This window comes from Triticum dicoccoides, chromosome 7B, assembly GCF_002162155.2.
Source record: "Triticum dicoccoides isolate Atlit2015 ecotype Zavitan chromosome 7B, WEW_v2.0, whole genome shotgun sequence".
Classification (NCBI taxonomy): Eukaryota; Viridiplantae; Streptophyta; class Magnoliopsida; order Poales; family Poaceae; genus Triticum; species Triticum dicoccoides.
In genome coordinates, this window is record NC_041393.1 from 228135853 (window position 1) to 228143079 (window position 7227).

At 39.3% G+C, this 7227-nt stretch overlaps 1 long non-coding RNA gene across 6 annotated transcripts; it reads left to right on the forward strand.

Annotated features, from left to right (window-relative positions):
* Window positions 1-122: 122 nt before the first annotated feature.
* LOC119337073 lies at window positions 123-5826 on the forward strand. Of its 6 annotated transcripts, none has more exons than XR_005163026.1 (5): window positions 123-489; window positions 599-697; window positions 780-1149; window positions 1233-1357; window positions 1440-5826. It is a non-coding gene; the product is annotated as an uncharacterized LOC119337073 (long non-coding RNA). The 6 variants fall into 6 exon arrangements; XR_005163028.1 differs by having other exon boundaries at window positions 1485-5826; XR_005163027.1 differs by having other exon boundaries at window positions 1259-1357.
* Window positions 5827-7227: the final 1401 nt, after the last annotated feature.

Below are 7227 nucleotides of genomic sequence, written 5' to 3' on the forward strand. Positions count from 1 at the left end.
TCCTAGAAGTTGTGTCTAATTAACCGTCCAATCTACCGATAAGATACCCGGAATCGTCCGATGAATATAAGTTATGGTGTCCCTCCATCGTGAGTTGTCCCGCACGCTGCCTGTCACAAAATATGAAAAGAAAAGAAAAACAAATCTCCCCACAACCTCCTCCCTCAAAAAAAAATCTCCCCGCAACCTCCCCGCAGCCTTCTTTGCCTCCTCTATCTCACCGGCGCGTCGTGGAGCGACCCTTGCCGGAGTGGCGCCACAGATCCTCAACTAAATCGAACATGTAAAGATTGTTGCCGGCAACTATGGTGTCGTAGCAGCTGCTCAGGCTCAACTCGCATGGGAGTTCGTTCCCAATGGAAAGCGACGACCATGCCGGAGACAAGGCGGTGGATGGGCTCGGGGCGGCATCGCGGCTCCACGCCGGCGTCGTGACCGCCGCCCAGCAACTCCTCCTCTATTGCCAATTTGCGATCGATTTAGGAAAAGGTATATGATCCAACACAGGCTCCGTCCGACCCCGTTTTGCTGCAGCCTTTTAATTTTTAGTTTCCAAGTTCTGATTGAACTAGGATCGATAATCTATGATGTCCTGTAGATGAGGCGCCGCGGCTCCACGCCGGCATCGTCCCCGCCGCCTAGCAACTCCTCCTGTACTGCCATTCTCAACTCCAATTTGCGATCGATTTAGAAAAAGGTATATGATCCAACACGGGCTCCGTCTGATCCAGTTTGCTGCAGGCTTTTAATTTTTAGTTTCCATGTTCTGATTGAACTAGGATCGATCTATGATATCCAGTAGATGATATATAATCCCATGATAGATGATGAGTGATGCAAGGGTGGAATAGGCATGGCTGTTTGTAGTAAATTAAGAGGACATCGACGTATCTGAGGATGCAACGCCGGAGTGGCGCCACAGATCCTCAACTAAATCGAACATGTACAGATTGTTGCCGGCAACTATGGTGTCGTAGCAGCTGCTCAGGCTCAACTCGCGTGGGAGTTCGTTCCCAATGGAAAGCGACGACCATGCCGGAGACAAGGCGGAGGATGGGCTCAGGGAGGCATCACGGCTCCACGCCGGCGTCGTGAACGCCGCCCAGCAACTCCTCCTCTATTGCCAATTTGCGATCGATTTACAGAAAGGTATATGATCCAACACAGGCTCCGTCCGACCCCGTTTTGCTGCAGCCTTTTAATTTTTAGTTTCCATGTTCTGGTTGAACTAGGATCGATAATCTATGATGTCCTGTAGATGAGGCGCCGCGGCTCCACGCCGGTGTCGTCCCCGCCGCCTAGCAACTCCTCCTGTACTGCCATTCTCAACTCCAATTTGCGATCGATTTAGAAAAAGGTATATGATCCAACACGGGCTCTGTCTGATCCAGTTTGCTGCAGGCTTTTAATTTTTAGTTTCCATGTTCTGATTGAACTAGGATCGATCTATGATATCCAGTAGATGATATATAATCCCATGATAGATGATGAGTGATGCAAGGGTGGAATAGGCATGGCAGTTTGTAGTAAATTAAGAGGACATCGACGTATCTGAGGATGCAACTCTATACGAAGGACTGATGGAGGGGTTATTGACACCGTTTGAGTTCACTGCCTGCAGCTCCTGCATCCACTCAGCTGCACCCACCGTATCCTTATATTTTTTGGTATATATTATCCAGCCCATTGAACACAGAGCAGAATCCCCAATGATTGTTTAGGAACTAGATATTTGTACTCATGAAATTCATCTCTAATCCCATGTCGAGACATTGATATTTACCTGCAGAACATTACCAACCTAGATTTCTTGGCAGTGCACTGCATATTTAGTTCTTCCATCAATTTTGTCATTCTAACAGAAAAATGGAGCTGATTCTCACTAGGTGCAGTCATGGACTGCTGATATAACTTCACGGATGGTATTTGCTGGAAACTAGATTCTTATCTTCTGGTATTGCCTACATATTTCAAAGTGTTTCAGTTTCGGTCAATGTAGATTAGTCTTATTATGAGTTACACATGAACCTTTTTTTAACATTTAGTACATGTTCAGTTATCCTTTCTTCAGTTTCCCATGATGTGCATAATAATTAACTTCAAAACTTTGTCGAGTATTATTTGTTATATATGCATGAAGTATCTACAGTTAATTTCCTGTTGTAAAAATCATTTGTTAGTAGCTGAATCAGAGGGAAATCTATGACAAGAAAACCATCACACAAATCTTTAATTAACAGGAAGACGTTACAGAGTAGTATTACTTATTATATGTGGGTAGTACGTACAATTAATCTTTAGTTATAGAAAATCATTTGTCAGTAGCTGAATCATAGGGAAATTTGTGATAACCGAATCAGCATATAAATCATAGTAATTCTAAGCTACTTTTGTAAGTTCATTCGAGTGGACTTCGATGTAAGTAAATTTTCATTTTTATCCTCATATCTTGGATTCTAGGTGATGAGCCTCGGTTTTGTTGCATCACAGTTTTGTATGATTGGCCACGAGCTACACAAGTACTCCCTCTGATCCAAAATAAGTGTCGTGGTTTTAGTGCAAATTTGAATTAAAACCATGACACTTATTTTGGATCGGAGTGAGTACCATATAGTGTACATATATTTATGTTGATGTTAGAAGGCGGAATGTTAAAAGTTTTCCCATGCTCTTATTATAAATCTCTTCATAGTAGCGATATGCAGTTTGTGATTTGTTTCTTTTAACTTCTATCAGCATGGATGATATTCCTAAAGGTTGGTCCTGACACTCAGAAGCTCCTCATAGAGCAGCAGAGCTGCCCTCTCCATGGCACATCACTCTGCGTCTAAATGAGTAGATGTGCAACCTTCGTGTATAAAACTATCATATTTCTGCATGCTATAACTTACAAAGAATAATGTCTCATGTGTAAAATATATACAGAATTTTTGGGTCACCACAAGATTCCTGTTATATTAATGGGCACAACCAATTTTAGTATGAACCCCTGTCTTATTATGCATCCATTGGTTCATATTTCATATGATAAATCTACTATAGGATCACTATATACACATAGGAATCTAGATTACATACACAATCCAATGGCAAAGAGGGTTCTGTTGAGTTATTTAACTCATCCATTGAACCTTTGGTTCGAGTTTCTGTCCATTGTAAAGAAAGATTTTACAACTTTTACCCAACGACTAACAACCATCAAAATACAATTAACTATATGTTAGCTTAGCAAACATGGCAATATATTTTACCGTGTCCTTACAAGACGCACATTTTCCACAAATAGGAAATCTGGCTCTCTGTCATTTGTTCTTTTTTATGCTTGGCTGCCCAATAGATAGAACTGTTACGTTTTAGTTTGTTGCACCTTATTGTTTTCTAGAGATACTAAAATTTATCATGGAGTAGATCAACTTAACATTACATGAATTTGTAGTTGTAATTGGGTGGCGATCGTTCACACAGTTGTTCTGACCAGTAATGGGATGCTAATTCATCCTAACGATTGCATCTTCAACGACGCGCGCCCATCCATCCTAACGTTAGTTCACGGCATCAAGGAGGAGGCCAAACTTTGGGCTCTGGCAGGCGATGCTGGACTTAGAGTAGTTCGGCCCCCGACCTGGGATGTGCATTAGCTCATGTCCCCGACTGTAATTCGCCTCCTAGGAGGGCTGTAACATAAAACACTCTCTCTTTTCCCGAAAAAAAAGGAGTTCTATTTTAAGCTAATACTTCTGCTACAAGATCCGGTGAACATTATTGGACCATTTTAGGCCAGCGTGCACAAGGTAACACGTAAGTATCATACTATTATTTGTGCCACATTCATATATATATATAATTCATACATATATATATATATATATATATATATATATATATATATATATATATAATTGTATTTCCGCTGGGACATAGTACCCGCGGAAATCCAGTTCGTTAAGCTTCACAATAATTTCCGCATGTAATTCACATCACATTTCATGTTCTGTGCCAGAAGATATTATAGCAGAGTTGATTAAACTGTGTTGTTGCTTGATTTGAGCTTATTTTGATTTTTAAAATGCCCACATATGATTTTGGAAAAAAGGTGTGTAGAAAGAGAAAACCATAGAGAGATTGCATTTTCCCCAACTATTCATACTTGCATTTATCATATTTCTTCACCAATGTTTATATTGAAAGTCGCTCACATATTCGGTTCATGTCAAACTGGGGTCCATCCGAGGATGCATTACACATGATAATGTGTGTAAGTAAGAACATTAGTGCATTTGCAGAAGCTGCGCTCAACATCGCGCATGATATTACTCCAGATTTTATTTTATTTAACTATCCATGTTAATTCCACCATAAAAGTTCTATTTCTATTTATGTGTTGTTTCTTCACAACAAGAAATAATCATGACAGTAATTCCGCTGGGCTAATTGCTTCTCTTCTATTTCCAACATCCAAGATTGACATATTCAACACATGGCATATCTTTAGGTTATTTATCATTCAACATTTGGTGTCCATTTTATGGTTTTTCTGTAGTACTTAATAATACCTATAGTGTAGTAGGCTCATTATTGATTGCTAAAAATCGGTGTTCCATTTTGAAAACACGTAAATTCCAGCAAATTAAATTTACACATGTGCTTTGTTTTGTCGCCAGGTGGTTGTCAAGGAAGAATTTCCTAGAGCAGCTGCTATTGGAGAATTCAGGGATGAAACTAGGTTTCTGTGATAATCTTAGTTGAGGCCAATTTACATGCTTTCATTTGCATCACCAATTCTCATGACCATGGTTGATTTTCAAGCATCACAAAAATATCATTTTCTGATTATCCTGAAGAGTAAATCTGAATGCCTTCCTTCTCCTTATTTGGAATTAGGACAACAGTTTTTCTACTTATCTTTCCTCCTTTATACACGAAGGTTACCATTCTAATTTTGTCCCTTCTAAACTGCCCCAAGTTGTTCTGAATGTTACTCCAGTAAGTTGTACAAAAGATGACTGGAGCTAATACAGTACGTTTGAAGTTTTACTACTCCCCTGTTCTCATGAGTTTCGTGTGACTGCAGCAGTGCAACTAATGTAGTACTCCCTCCCTCCCAAAATATAAGATCATTTTTGACACTATGATAGTGTCAAAAATGGTCTACATTTTGGGACGGAGGGAGTATGTTCGAAGTATTACTACCCCTCCCTATTCTGCTCAGTTTGGCTTCTGTCATTAGTTTTTAAAGTGAAATTCACATTTTATATGTAGACAAGAATGCGCTTTTGTGAAGTTAGAACTATACAAATCAAACTTTAGTATGTATTAATTTCGAAGTTTGTGCATTACTTGAAAAATATTCAGTCTTTGCATATCTAGGCTTACATTGACGTAGTTCTCCGCCCCTTTGAGCTCCAAGCATTTCATCGATCAAGATACCATGAATCTTCTTTGACCCTCTCCTAAAAAATATAGGAATGGCTAAAGAAAGATCAATTCTATGTAGAAAGGCTTGCTTTGTCAACTATTTCTACTAGCGATCCAGAGACAACCGTCTCATCCTAAGTACAGTTCTGTCATATTTTAGTAAATTATTATGTCGACTGACTAAAAATATTTGCCAATCTTCGTAATGGCGGAAAAAGGAACACTTTTAAGTTCTGTATCAGGGTTATGCAAGTTTACATGTATTGAAACTTGTGCAAAAGGACATGGTCTGTTTTACTTCTCATGCACTGTGTGCTATAGATAGAGGAATTGAGTACTGGGTAATGTAAATGTGATAGTATGATGTTTGCAAACCGATGAAGATGAAGACAAAAAAGGGTCATATATCTATTACATCTTTTTTCATCTTATTTATTAGTACATCACAACTAAAAGGGAGTGTAAGTAATCAAATGAACACGAGCTTACTTATTGGGAGCAACCCGAAGAATTTCTTAATTTTATCTATATTTAGACTATATGAAAAAAATTACACAAATAACTTGCATGGAAAAATGTAGTGAAACGCTTCTCTAACGTTGGCTATAAAAAAAGAGACTTTATGACAGTGGTCAAATATTAAAAAAAAATAGATGTTTTAAGATTTTTTTCCAAATGTGATGCATTTTAGAGATTAAAAGATTCATACCTAGCCCGTGCGGCTGCATGGGTTGATGACTAGTTTATGAGAATTATTTGGGGATTTATGGAGTGACAGAAAGATAGGTTGCTTCATCACCTAGGGTTTAAAGGTCCTTTAATAGAAAAGGAATATCCCCTAGAAAAAGAATATTGGATTAGGTTAAGGATGAAAATGACATGATCTTGGGATGATGACGAGGGTGACAAGCCACTTTAAAACCTAGGAAGAAATTATCTTCCCAAGTTTCAGAACCACACAGCCAAAGAAAAACAAATTAAATCAAGAAATCCAATAGAATCAAAGGAAGAAGAAAAGGGCAAAATCCAGGGTATTACAAACCTTCCCCCTTAAAGAAATCTCGTCCTCGATATTTGGCTGTTCAGGGATAAATAAATCTTCTGACTTGAAGAAACCGTTTCCAACTGGGGTTTCTTTTATTCATTCTCATATAATATGTTCCCACTGAATTGGATCGTACTAACTGTCTTGATCTGGGGTGGTTTGCTTCACCGTCTCTGACATTCTGACAGAACTTCCCTCATATGTTCCTGTTCAGACTGACTCAAATTTTTCCTTCATGTCTACTGGCTGAGCTTGGGTGCGAAAGATTATCCGACATACGTGTCCTTCTTGATATTGATCCTTGCTGGGGATGTTATTCTTGTATCGAGTACCAAGGATATTCCATGGAGTTGGGGAGCACATCTTCCCGTGGAACAAAGAATATCTTCTATCCAGGCATCGGGTTCCTCAAATACATGCAGGCCTTCTGGGTTCAAAACGGTGATGTGGATCATACCTGTTCTTCCAATGGGTTCTGACATCTTGCAGGAGTTTCTGACTTATCTTGAATGGCTTCACAACCCTGAGGATCCAATCTATACCAAAGGTTTGATTGTCGCTTGACGTGACTGATAGAAAAGTGCACCATCTCTTGATGATAACATTTTGCAGACTTGATTGGCGGTGATCTTGGCAAAGAATCTCGTACACGACTGGTTGTTCTTTAATTGCTTTCCATATGCGAGAAATAACAATCCTCAAAGTATGTGCTCTCACACTGATTCTTCATTTTTCCGGTATACTCATGGGGATAGTAGGTTGTGCGA